The sequence below is a fragment of the Balaenoptera borealis genome (assembly GCF_965194805.1).
Source record: "Balaenoptera borealis genome assembly, chromosome: 18".
NCBI lineage: Eukaryota > Metazoa > Chordata > Mammalia > Artiodactyla > Balaenopteridae > Balaenoptera > Balaenoptera borealis.
Genome location: NC_138877.1, coordinates 32,180,396 through 32,194,850, shown reverse-complemented (window position 1 = coordinate 32,194,850; position 14,455 = coordinate 32,180,396). Strand labels below are relative to the sequence as shown.

General features: G+C 38.2%; 2 long non-coding RNA genes across 2 annotated transcripts in view; both read right to left on the bottom strand.

Moving 5' to 3' along the window:
* The window catches only part of LOC309615737, a 712,050-nt gene that overhangs the window by 208,674 nt on the left and 488,921 nt on the right, over positions 1 to 14,455 (bottom strand). The gene's annotated exons all lie outside the window — the stretch shown is intronic.
* LOC309615764 overlaps positions 7,373 to 14,455 on the bottom strand; it is a 254,050-nt gene continuing 246,967 nt past the window's right edge. The window contains exon 2 of the long non-coding RNA XR_014237060.1: positions 7,373 to 7,520. This is a non-coding gene — a long non-coding RNA (uncharacterized lncRNA). The remainder of the gene's footprint in view (positions 7,521 to 14,455) is intronic.

The window sequence follows — 14,455 nt, the reverse complement described above, 5'->3', positions numbered from 1 at the left end:
CTCAAAATTAAAGGATTAAAGACCTAAATGTAAGGCCAGACACTATCAAACTCTTAGAGGAAAACATAGGCCAAACACTCTATGATATAAATCACAGCAAGATCCTTTTTGACCCAGCTCCTAGAGAAATGGAAATAAGAACACAAATAAACAAATGGGACCTAATGAAACTTAAAAGCTTTTGCACAGCAAAGGAAACCATAAACAAGACCAAAAGACAACCCTCAGAATGGGAGAAAATATTTGCAAAGTAAGCAACAGACAAAGGATTAATCTCCAAGATTTACAAGCAGCTCATGCAGCTCAATAACAAAAAAACAAACAACCCAATCCAAAAATGGGCAGAAGACTTAAATAGACATTTCTCCAAAGAAGATATACAGATTGCCAACAGACAAATGAAAGAATGCTCAACATCATTAATCATTAGAGAAATGAAAATCAAAACTACAATGAGAGGGGCTTCCCTGGTGACGCAGTGGTTGAGAATCTGCCTGCCAATGCAGGGGACACAGGTTCGAGCCCTGGTCTGGGAAGATCCCACATGCCACGGGGCAACTGGGCCCGTGAGCCACAAATTACTGAGCCTGCACATCTGGAGCCTGTGCTCTGCAACAAGGGAGGCCGCGATAGTGAGAGGCCTGTGCAATGCGATGAAGAGTGGTCCCCACTTGCCACAAATAGAGAAAGCCCTCGCACAGAAACGAAAACCCAACACAGCAATCAATCAATCAATAAATAAGAACGTGAATTTCTAAAACAAAAAAAAAGAAAACTACAATGAGATATCATCTCACACTGGTCAGAATGGCCATCATCAAAAAATCTAGAAACAATAAATGCTGGAGAGGGTGCGAGGAAAAGGGAACACTCTTGCACTGCTGGTGGGAATGTAAATTGATACAGCCACTATGGAGAACAGTATGGAGATTCCTTAAAAAACTAAAAATAGAACTACCATACGACCCAGCAATCCCACTACTGGGCATATACCCTGAGAAAACCAGAATTCAAAAAGAGTCATGTACCAAAATGTTCATTGCAGTTCTATTTACAATGGCCAGGACATGGAAGCAACCTAAGTGTCCATCATCGGATGAATGGATAAAGAAGATGTGGCACATATATACAATGGAATATTACTCAGCCATAAAAAGAAATGAAATGGAGGTATTTGTAGTGAGGTGGATGGAGTTAGAGTCTGTCATACAGAGTGAAGTAAGTCAGAAAGAGAAAAACAAATATAGTATGCTAACACATATATATGGAATCCAAGGGAAAAAAAAAAATAGGTCATGAAGAACCTAGTGGCAAGATGGGAATAAAGACACAGACCTACTAGAGAATGGGCTTGAGGATATGGGGAGGGGGAGGGGTAAGATGCGACAGGGTGAGAGAGTGGCATGGACATATATACACTACCAAATGTAAAATAGATAGCTAGTGGGAAGCAGCCGCATAGCACAGGTAGGTCAGCTTGGTGCTTTGTGACCACCTAGAGGGGTGGGATAGGGAGGGTGGGAGGGAGGGAGATGCAAGAGGGAAGAGATATGGGAACATATGTATATGTATAACTGATTCACTTTGTTATAAAGCAGAAACTAACACACCATTGTAAAGCAATTATACTCCAATAAAGATGTTTAAAAAAAAAAAAAAAAGAGTAAGAGTCGGGCTTCCCTGGTGGCGCAGTGGTTGAGAATCTGCCTGCCAATTCAGGGGACATGAGTTCGAGCCCTGGTCTGGGAAGATCCCACATGCCGCGGAGCAACTAAGCCCATGAGCCACAACTACTGAGCCTGCGCGTCTGGAGCCTGTGATCTGCCAGAAGAGAGGCCGCGTTAGTGAGAGGCCCGTGCACTGCGATGAAGCGAGGCCCACGCTTGCCACAACTAGAGAAAGCCCTTGCACAGAAATGAAGACCCAACACAGCCAAAAATAAATTTAAAAAAAAGAAAAAAAAGAGTAAAGGTCACTGATTTTTATGCATGATAAGAGACAGTCCCTACCACATTGCTTAACAGGCCTTAGCTAAAGAGAATGCAGGATATATTTTCATTTGAATGTCCTCCTAAACTAGTAGACATTCCCTTCAATTGTTTTTGAACAAAGATCACAGCAGTAGAGTCACCGTTATCTGCTTTTATCTATGAGTTTTTATTCATAGAATTGCTAAAATTAAATCCAAGAGCTAATTAAGAAGGACAATTAATTTCCAAAGGATAAAATATAGAGGAAAAGTGTAATTCAAGAGCAATATATATATATATTTCTCTCTCCATGAATGAGATGTTCACCATGTTTGCAGTGAAACTGGATGAACTGCAGTCTTTCCAGGAAAGGTATAGATAGCGGTATGATATGTAAAATTAAAAAAACATGTGAGGGGTGAAGAAAATGGGTGAAGGTAGTTAAAAGGCACAAACAACATCCAGTTATAAAATTATATAATTCCTGAGGATGTAATGTACAGCATGGTGACCATAGTTAATAAGACGTATAACTGATTCACTTTGCTGTACAGCAGAAACTAACACAACATTATAAAGCAACTCTACACCAATAAAAATTAATAAAAATTTAATACTCTACTGTATATTTGGAAGTTGTTGAGAGAGTAGCTTTTAAAAGTTCTCATCATAAGAAAAAGAGATTTATAACATGTGGTGGTGGATGTTAATTAAACTTAGTGTGAGGACCAGTCACAATACATACAAATACCACATCATTATTTTGTACACCTGAAACTAGCATAATGTTTTATGTCAATTATACCTCAATTGAAAAAGAAGTGTATTATTATTGTGAGACAGTTCATTACTAATTAATGACATTATATCCAAATCTCAGAGTCCAAATGCATCGTTCATGAGAGTGGTATGAGGAAAAAAAAAAACTCTCAAAATATGCAAAATGAGGAAATTATAGATACACCTAATGACATGTATTTGTACACTATCCTAAATTCTAGATTTCTTGTAATATGGAGCCTATAGTTCTATATGTTAGACATGAGGACTAAGAGTTATCAAATATTGGTGGTTTTCAAGAAAAAATTTTAAAAAGGCTTTCATACAACTTAAAATTATGGAGTTTTATCAATTGAAATGATATCACAAGTATTTTAGAAACTCTGCTTCTTTCTAGGAATGACTTGGAAAAAGAAATTATAATGAAATATTAACCTATTTAGGTTATTGTTTTTGACAAAACATAAACTAACACTTTAATGTACTAGACCTCTTAAAAGGACAATGATGACATTGTCCTTGATGAAGACAGCCTTACCATTCCCCTCAGTTTAACTAAACTTTAAATGGCTTCTTCTTGACTTTAGGTCCCTGACTGCCCTCTTCTTAGATTATTTACTTTAGAAAATTTATAACTGAAAAATTTTTTCCGCCTGTTTGAGATACTTTAAAATACTTCTTGTCAGTTTTACAACACAATAATGTTTTTCTTAAGGACCTGAGGGCTATTCTTCAAAATATAACTAGCAAGGAAGATAGTCTCCTTATTTCTGATTCTGTGGGTAGGGGGAGACTAACTTAGGTGGACACATCACTCCAAGTTGTAAAACTACATACCATCATGAAGATACAAGAAAGTTTATTTATCTTTTTGGTATAGTCAATTAGCAAAAAAAGATGGTCTACAACCCCCATCCCCACCTCAGTTCTTAAAAACTCTCCCACCTATTGTCTCAGCAGAGTTGAGTGAGCTCAGATTGATTTCTGGCCTCTCTATCACAATGACCTTGAATAGAGTCTTCCTTGCCCACTTAAATTTATCTGGTATGATTTTTACTTTGACATCCTTATGTAAGTTCTGGTTTTGCCAAAGATCCTTGAAATGAATTTGACATATAGTGGTATATCATAGAATGGTCACTGCCCTAAAACAAACAAACAAACAAACAAAAATAAACTCAAGGTGTTTTGTAGATCTAAATGTGAAATGCACACTATAAAACTCCTAGAAGAAAGTATAGGAGAAAACCGTTGTAAACTTGATTTTGGTGATAGTTTTGTTTTTTGTTGTTATTTTTTGTTTATTTTGTTTTGTTTTAGATAAAACACCAAAAGCAGGATTCATAAAAGAAAACAAATCTATACATAAGTTTTTATGACATCACAGGAGAAGAGATACTTTCAGCTGAAATAATTTAAAAAATAAAGATACAAGATTTTTAAATTACATCTTGAAATGAATCAGTTTTATATACCCAGAGATTAGGCAGAGAAGGCAAATTCTCACAAAAAAAGTATGAAAAATTATCCCAGGTTTTCATATTCAATTCATCATATTTATAGTGAAGATTTTTTGTCATTTAGTTTCTGCTGCTCCCAAAGTAAAAAATTTAAAAATTTAATAACGTTTTGCTAAGTAATACCCCCATCTGTTAAAATTCAAGGAATTGACCTAAATACCTGTATGGTAGAATTAGATGAATAACACCACGTTCACTATGTTCATGTTCTTAACGGCATCTCACATTTTAAAACATAACATCTTATATTAACCCTAATTTTTCTAGACTGCTTCATTTAACAGTTCCGTATCCTAGCCCACTGAACCATCTTTACTGTTATTTGCCTTTCTTGAATATTATAAATATGTCAGACTTTAACTGTTTCCTGGTATCAGTGGATATCAAAGCATTATCAAGGATTAAGGTTCGTTGTTTATAACTAACAGAACCCTTAAAAAAAAAAAAGGAATTTATCTTAAAGGTACTAGGCTGTCTAATGAAGATGAAGATAGAATTGCATATGGACTTCAGGAAAAGATTGAGACAAAAATTAAAAAGTTTTTATATACCAGGTAGTTTCCACTCTCCAGTATCACTACTCTGCTACACTCTCTCTCACCCTTTTTCTGCTTTTCATCCTCTTTCTCTCTGGACAAATTTCTTCTACACCCCAATCTACAAGTCAGAATCACACCGCCACATATATATCTCTGTGACCCCTCCAGACTTGGTTAAGTCCTCTTGTTCTTATAGCACTCATATCTCCCATCTCATCCATAATTGTTAATTTATTGCTAAACTTTTCCTGCAATCTCACTGAGGACTTCTGAGTTATTCAATACATAAGATGATTCATTTTCACAGTGGCAACCATAAATTTCATATCAAAGCCTAGGATGCATGATGTGAGATCTAATCTGAGAATGAACTGCATATTTGAAATTATGACTGGCCTCCAAGGTCTGGTTGATTTGGTCCCATATTATTTCACAATCTTGAAGTGTTATTTATTCCTTCACTAATCACTAATCTTCCTCAATTTATTCTCTTATGTCTCACATATTTGTTAGGTCAGCTTAAGTGATCTAGTCTATGTTTAGTTTTTCTACAATGCCACTGAGTGTTGGGCTTGCCCTCCCCTTCTATATCTGTGTTTGTAATTGTGTTCTGCCTCTGACCTGAGGCTGGAGTGATCATTTTCTTTCTGTTATTTACTACTGTGTTGAGTGTACCATTAACACTCAATAAATTACAATAATAAAGATACAGCTCATCGTCATAATTATCTTTACTCCCTTAGGCAAATCTAGCAGGGAAAGAGAAACTTCAGAGGATGCTCTGTTTTCTACAATGCCCTCTAGAATGTGTGAGGACATTCTATAAAATACCTCTAGAATGTTTTTAACTTTACTTTTCATCAAAACAAAAACAGAATGGTGATTATTGAGACAGCATTCTTTGAAACACAGGAAAATGAGATAACATGGTCCAATTTCCCTTTGCAAACTCCTGAAACACTTACTGTCTATCATTTATGTGACATGTCATATTACTCTTTCATTTTACTTACAAATAAGTTATTATCCCCTTAAGGAGAGGAATAAGGTTTGATTCCACTTCATAAAACAATGACAGCCATTAGCAGATTCTAAGTAAACAATTAATGCAAATTATGGATAAAAATAATAATAGGTTTTATGTTTATTGATTCCCTTATATGGGAAAACTCTTCCATTTATGAGATCAGATAAACTGTGAGTTCCTAATAGTTTGTGAACTCCTCAATTACACAGAAATTTTCTTAATAATCTAGACATCCACAGTAAATAACCCATGGACTGATACAAAATGCACACAATAAAATTTTGGACTAAAAGCAAACAAACGTAAATTGAAGTTTTAATTGTAATGAAGTTACATTTAGTTTTTGTGTAACTTGCCTTATCCTCAAATCAAAAATGATTCCTTTGTCCTAAATATCTCTAAACAGCTTTCCTTTTCAATATTTGCACTATCCCTTGGGTCTATTCTCATGTAAAAACCACTCTTACTTTGAATCCCAAGCCATTGGATTACACTGCCAGCTATACTTCCTGAATGAATTTATTACTATTAATAACTGGTCTAGCCTTCTATCAGTACTTTGCATCTAGCTTATTGACTTCTTCTTTATTTCAAGGTGTGTGGCACCACTTGGTCCTTTTAATACCTATGTGGAGAACCTCTCTTACATCTTAGCTTAAAAAGTAGTTTGATCCTAAACAACAAGAACTTACTATAGCACAGGGGACTATATTCAATATCTCATAATAACCTATAATGGAAAAGAATCAGAAAAAAAATACACACGTGAATCACTTTGCTGTACACTTGAAGCTAACACAATTTTCTAAATTAAACATACTTCAATGAAAAAAAGTATACTACTGGAATTGAAATGATCCATTCAATTCCAGTATTTTTCACCCTTGTGCGTTTAGCCACTGACTTTCCATAGCCATATCCTGAGGGTTAACATCTTTCTCCACCTCATACATATAAAATGCTAATATCTCACTACCTCATCAAATCACTTATCCCTTCTATCTCATGCTCTCAGTTCATTAATACTTGTACTGTAACCTCCTAAAAGTCTCTAACTTCTTGATCTTTCCCTTATTACACAGCCAGAGACCTCCTGGCTTTATTTTAAGCATCCCAAAATATGGTCATCGGAACTGCTCAATTAATTTAAACACTTGTTTTTATTTATTTATTTTTTTACCCTAAATGCCTAATCCTAGAATTATTTATTTTTTTTAAACATCTTTATTGAAGTATAATTGCCTTACAATGGTGTGTTAGCTTCTGCTTTATAACAAAGTTAATCAGTTATACATATACAATATGTTCCCATATCTCTTCCCTCTTGCATCTCCCTCCCTCCCACCCTCCCCATCCCATCCCTCTAGGTGGTCACAAAGCACCGAGCTGATCTCCCTGTGCTATGCGGCTGCTTCCCACTAGCTATCTATTTTACATTTGGTAGTGTATATATGTCCATGACACTCTCTCACCCTGTCACATCTCACCCCACCCCTTCCCCATATCCTCAAGTCCATTCTCTAGTAGGTCTGTGTCTTTATTCCCGTCTTGCCACTAGGTTCTTCATGGCCTTTTTTTTTTTTTTTTTTTCCCTTAGATTCCGTATATATGTGTTAGCATACTGTATTTGTTTTTCTCTTTCTGACTTACTTCACTCTGTATGACAGACTCTAACTCCATCCACCTCATTACAAATACCTCCATTTCATTTCTTTTTATGGCTGAGTAATATTCCATTGTATATATGTGCCACATCTTCTTTATCCATTCATCTGTCGATGGACATTTAGGTTGTTTCCATGTCCTGGCTATTGTAAATAGAGCTGCAATGAACATTTTGGTACACGACTCTTTTTGAACTATGGTTTTCTCAGGGTATATGCCCAGTAGTGGGATTGCTGGGTCGTATGGTAGTTCTATTTTTAGTTTTTTAAGGAACTTTCATACTGTTCTCCATAGTGGCTGTATCAATTTACATTCCCACCAACAGTGCAAGAGAGTTCCCTTTCCTCCACACCCTCTCCAGCATTTATTGTTTCTAGATTTTTTGATGATGGCCATTCTGACTGGTGTGACATGATATCTCATTGTAGTTTTGATTTGCATTTCTCTAATGATTAATGATGTTGAGCATTCTTTCATGTGTCTGTAGGCCATCTGTATATCTTCTTTGGAGAAATGTCTATTTAGGTCTTCTGCCCATTTTTGGATTCGGTTGTTCTTTTTTTGTTATTGAGCTGCATGAGTTGCTTGTAAATCTTGGAGATTAATCCTTTGTCAGTTGCGTAATTTGCAAATATTTTCTCCCATTCTGAGGGTTGTCTTTTGGTCTTGTTTATGGTTTCCTTTGCTGTGCAAAAGCTTTTAAGTTTCATTAGGTCCCATTTGTTTATTTGTGTTCTTATTTCCATTTCTCTGGGAGCTAGGTCAAAAAGAATCTTGCTGTGATGTATGTCATAGAGTGTTCTGCCTATGTTTTCCTCTAAGAGTTTGATAGTGTCTGCCCTTACACTTAGGTCTTTAATCCATTTTGAGTTTATTTTTGTGCATGGTGTCAGGGAGTGTTCTAATTTCATACTTTTACATGTATCTGTCCAATTTTCCCAGCACCACTTATTGAAGAGGCTGTCTTTTCTCCACTGTATATGCTTGCCTCCTTTATCAAAGATAAGGTGACCATATGTGCATCGGTTTATCTCTGGGCTTTTTATCCTGTTCCATTGATCTATATTTCTGTTTTTGTGCCAGTACCAAACTGTCTTGATTGCTGTAGCTTTGTAATACAGTCTGAAGTCAGGGAGCCTGATTCCCCCAGCTCCATTTTTTGTTCTCAAAATTGCTTTGGCTATTCGGGGTCTTTTGTGTTTCCATACAAATTGTGAATTTTTTGTTCTAGTTCTGTGAAAAATGCCAGTGGTAGTTTGATAGGGATTGCATTGAATCTGTAGATTGCTTTGGGTAGTAGAGTCATTTTCACAATGTTGATTCATCCAATCCAGGAACATGGTATATCTTTCCATCTATTTGTATCTTCTTTAATTTCTTTCATCAGTGTCTTATAATTTTCTGCATACAGGTCTTTTGTCTCCTTAGATAGGTTTATTCCTAGATATTTTATTCTTTTTGTTGCAATGGTAAACGGGAGTGTTTTCTTAATTTCACTTTCAGATTTTTCGTCATTAGTGTATAGAAATGCAAGCGATTTCTGTGCATTAATTTTGTATCCTGCTACTTTACCAAATTCATTGATTAGCTCTAGAAGTTTTCTGGTAGCATTTCTAGGATTCTCTATGTATAGTATCATGTCATCTGCAAACAGTGACAGCTTTACTTCTTCTTTTCCGATTTGGATTCCTTTTATTTCTTTGTCTTCTCTGATTGCTGTGGCTAACAATTCCAAAACTATGTTGAATAATAGTGGTGAGAGTAGGCAACCTTGTCTTGTTCCTGATCTTAGTGGAAATGGTTTCAGTTTTTCACCATTGAGGACAATGTTGGCTGTGGGTTTGTCATATATGGCCTTTATTATGTTGAGGAAAGTTCCCTCTATGCCTACTTTCTGCAGGGCTTTTATCATAAATGGATGTTGAATTTTGTCGAAAGCTTTCTCTGCATCTATTGAGATGATCATATGGTTTTTCTCCTTCAATTTGTTAATGTGGTGTATCACATTGATTGATTTACGTATATTGAAGAATCCTTGCATTCCTGGGATAAACCCCACTTGATCATGGTGTATGATCCTTTTAATGTGTTGTTGGATTCTGTTTGCTAGTATTTTGTTGAGGATTTTTGCATCTATGTTCATCAGTGATATTGGCCTGTAGTATTCTTTCTTTGTGACATCTTTGTCTGGTTTTGGTATCAGGGTGATGGTGGCCTCATAGAATGAGTTTGGGAGTGTTCCTCCCTCTGCAATACTTTGGAAGATTTTGAGAAGGATAGGTCTTAGCTCTTCTCTAAATGTTTGATAGAATTCACCTGTGAAGCCATCTGGTCCTGGGCTTTTGTTTGTTGGAAGGTTTTTAATCACAGTTTCAATTTCAGTGCTTGTGATTGGTCTGTTCATATTTCTATTTCTTCCTGGTTCAGTCTCGGCAGTTTCTGCATTTCTAAGAATCTGACCATTTCTTCCAGGTTGTCCATTTTATGGGCGTAGAGTTGCTTGTAGTAATCTCTCATGATCTTTTGTATTTCTGCAGTGTCAGTGGTTACTTCTCCGTTTTCATTTCTAATTCTATTGATTTGAGTCTTCTCCCTTTTTCTCTTGATGAGTCTGGCTAATGGTTTATCAATTTTGTTTATCTTCTCAAAGAACCAGCTTTTAGTTTTATTGATTTTTGCTATTGTTTCCTTCATTTATTTTTCATTTATTTCTGACATGATCTTTATGATTTCTTTCCTTCTGCTAGCTTTGGGGTTTTTTTGTTCTTCTTTCTCTAATTGCTTTAGGTGCAAGGTTAGGTTGTTTATTCGAGATGTTTCCTGTTTCTTGAGGTAGGCTTGTATTGCTATAAACTTCCCTCTTAGCACTGCTTTTGCTGCGTCCCATAGGTTTTGGGTCATCGTATCTCCATTGTCATTTGTTTCTAGGTATTTTTTGATTTCCCCTTTGATTTCTTCAGTGATCACTTCGTTATTAAGTAGTGTATTGTGTAGCCTCCATGTGTTTGTATTTTTTACACATCTTTTCCTGTAATTGATATCTAGTCTCATAGCGTTGTGGTCGGAAAAGATACTTGATACGATTTCAATTTTCTTAAATTTACCAAGGCTTGATTTGTGACCCAAGATATGATCTATCCTGGAGAATGTTCCATGCGCACTTGAGAAAAATGTGTATTCTGTTGTTTTTGGGTGGAATGTCCTATAAATATCAATTAAGTCCATCTTGTTTAATGTATCATTTAAAGGTTGTGTTTCCTTATTTATTTTCATTTTGGATGATCTGTCCATTGGTGAAAGTGGGGTGTTAAAGTCCCCTACTATGATTGTGTTACTGTCGATTTCCCCTTTTATGGCTGTTAGTATTTGCCTTATGTATTGAGGTGCTCCTATGTTGGGTGCATAAATATTTACAATTGTTATACCTTCCTCTTGGATCGATCCCTTGATCATTATATAGTGTCCTTCTTTGTCTCTTATAATATTCTTTATTTTAAAGTCTATTTTGTCTGATATGAGAATTGCTACTCCAGCTTTCTTTTGATTTCCATTTGCATGGAATATCTTTTTCCATCCCCTCACTTTCAGTCTGTATGTGTCTCTAGGTCTGAAGTGGGTCTCTTGTAGACAGCATATATATGGGTCTTGTTTTTGTATCCATTCAGCCAGTCTGTGTCTTTTGGTGGGAGCATTTAATCCATTTACATTCAAGGTAATTATTGATATGCATGTTCCTATTCCCATTTTCTTAAATGTTTTGGGTTTGTTATTGTAGGTGTTTTCCTTCTCTTGTGTTTCTTGCCTAGAGAAGTTCCTTTACCATTTGTTGTAAAGCTGGTTTGGTGGTGCTGAACTCTCTCAGCTTTTGCTTGTCTGTAAAGATTTTAATTTCTCCATCACATCTGAATGAGATCCTTGCTGGGTAGAGTAATCTTGGTTGTAGGTTCTTCTCCTTCACCACTTTAAGTATATCCTGCCACTCCCTTCTGGCTTGCAGAGTTTCTGCTGAAAGATCAGATGTTAACCTTATGGGGATTCCCTTGTGTGTTATTTGTTGTATTTCCCTTGCTGCTTTTAATATGTTTTCTTTATATTTAATTTTTGACAGTTTGATTAATATGTGTCTTGGCGTGTTTCTCCTTGGGTTTATCCTGTATGGGACTCTCTGTGCTTCCTGGACTTGATTAACTATTTCCTTTCCCATATTAGGGAAGTTTTCAACTATAATCTCTTCAAATATTTTCTCATTCCCTTTCTTTTTCTCTTCTTCTTCTGGGACCCCTATAATTCGAATGTTGTTGCGTTTAATGTTGTCCCAGAGGACTCTGAGACTGTCCTCAGTTCTTTTCATTCTTTTTTCTTTATCCTGCTCTGCCGTAGTTATTTCCACCATTTTATCTTCCAGGTCACTTATCCTTTCTTCTGCCTCAGTTATTCTGCTATTGATTCCATCTAGAGTATTTTTAATTTCATTTATTGTGTTTTTCATCGTTGCTTGTTTCCTCTTTAGTTCTTCTACATCCTTGTTAAATGTTTCTTGCATTTTGTCTATTCTATTTCCAAGATTTTGGATCATCCTTACTATCATTATTCTGAATTCTTTTTCAGGTAGACTACCTATTTCCTCTTCATTTGTTAGGTCTGGTGTGTTTTGACCCTGCTCCTTCATCTGCTGTGAGTTTTTCTGTCGTCTCATTTTGCTTATCTTACTGTGTTTGGGGTCTCCTTTTCACAGGCTGCAGGTTCGTAGTTCCCGTTGTTTTTGGTATCTGTCCCCAGTGGGTAAGGTTGGTTCAGTGGGTTGTGTAGGCTTCCTAGTGGAGGGGACTATTGCCTGTGTTCTGGTGGATGAGGTTGAATCTTGTCTTTCTGGTGGGCACATCCACGTCTGGTGGTGTGTTTTGGGGTGTCTGTGGCCTTATGATTTTAGGCAGCCTCTCTGCTAATGGATGGGGCTGTGTTCCTGTCTTGCCAGTTGGTTGGCATAGGGTGTCCAGCACTGTAGCTTGCTGGTCGTTGAGTGAAGCTGGGTCTTGATATTGAGATGGAGATCTCTGAGAGATTTTTGCCGTTTGGTATTACGTGGAGCTGGTAGGTCTCTTGTGGACCAGTGTCCTGAAGTTGGCTCTCCCACCTCAGAGGCACAGCCCTGATGCCTGGCTGGAGCACCAAGAGCCTTTCATCCACACAGCTCAGAATATAAGGCAGAAAAAAATAGAAAGAAAAAAAGAGGATAAAATAAAATAAATAAAGCTATTACAATAAAAAATAAGAAAAAAAATTATTAAGAATAAATGTATTCAGAAAAAATTTTTTTTAATTTTTAAAAATAGATTTATTAATTTTTTATAGTAAAAAATAAGAAAAAAAATTTTAAGAAAAAAATGTATTAAGAAAAAAAAATTTTAATTTTTTAAAATAAAAAATAGGAAAAAACTTATTAAAAAATTTTTTAATTTCTAAAAATAGAAAATATGGAAAAAATTATTAAGAAAACATATATTAGGAAAAAAAATTTTTTTAAGTAAAAAAAAAAAAAAATGGACAGACCTAACCCTAGGACTGATGGTGAAAGCAAAGCTATACAGACAAAATCTCACCCAGAAGCATACACATATACACTCACAAAAAAAGGAAAAGGGGAAATTAATATATCCTGCTCCTAAAGTCCACCTTTTGAATTTGGGATGATTCGTTGTCTATTCAGGTATTCAACAGATGCAGGCACATCAAGTTGTTTGTGGAGCTTTAATCCGCTGCTTCTGAGGCTGCTGGGGGAGATTTCCCTTTCTCTTCTTTGTTCGTACAGCTCCCAGCGTTCAGCTTTGGATTTGGACCCGCCTCTGCATGTACGTCGCCTGAGGGCGTCCGTTCCCCGCCCAGACAGAACGGGGTTAAAGGAGCAGGTGCTTCGGGGGCTCTGGCTCACTCAGGCCGGGGGAGGGAGTGGTACGGAGGAGGCGGGGCGAGCCTGCGGCATCAGATGCGTCGTGACGTTGCAGCAGCCTGAGGCGCGCCGTGTGTTCTCCCGGGGAAGTTGTCCCCGGATCACAGGAGCCTGGCAGTGGCGAGCTGCACCGGCTCCCGGGAGGGGCAGTGTGGAGAGTGACCTGTCCTCGCACACAGGCTTCTTGGTGGCGGCAGCAGCAGCCTTAGCATTTCCTAACAGTCTCTGGGGTCAACGGTGATGGCCGCGGCTCGCACCCGTCTCTGGGGTCCGCGCTGTTAGCCGTGGCTCGCGCCCGCCTCTGGAGTTTGTCTAGGCAGCGCTCTGAATCCCCTCTCCTTGCGCGCCCAGAAACAAAGAGGCAAGAAAATGTCTCTTGCCTCTTCGGCAGCTGCAGACCTCCTCTCCGGCTCCCTCCCGGCTCGCCACGGCATGCCAACCCCTTCAGGCTGTGTTCACGCCGCCAACCTCAGTCCTCTCCCTGCGATCCGACCAAAGCCTGCGCCTCAGCTCCCAGCCCCACCCGCCTCAGCGGGTGAGCAGACAAGCCTCTTGGGCTGGTGAGCGCTGCTCGGAGCTGAGCCTCTGTGCGGGAATCTCTCCGTTTTTCCCTCTGTGCCCCTGTTGCTGTGGGATCCGCGCTGATAGCCGCGGCTCACACCCGTCTCTGGATTTCGTTTAGGCAGCGCTCTGAATCCCCTCTCCTTGCGCGCCGCGAAACAAAGAGGCAAGAAAAAGTCTCTTGCCTCTTCGGCAGCTGCAGACTTTTTCCCGGACTCTCTCCCGGCTAGCACCAAAGCCCGAGCCTCAGCTCCCAGCCCCCGCCTGCCCTGGCGGGTGAGCAGACAAGCCTCTCGGGCTGGTGAGTGCTGGTTGGCGCCGAGCCTCTGTGCGGGAGTCTCTCCACTTTGCCCTCCGCACCCCTGTGGCTGCGCTCTCCTCCGCGGCTCCGAAGCTTCCCCCCTCTGCCACCCGCAGTCTCTGCCCGCAAAGGGGCTTCCTAGTGC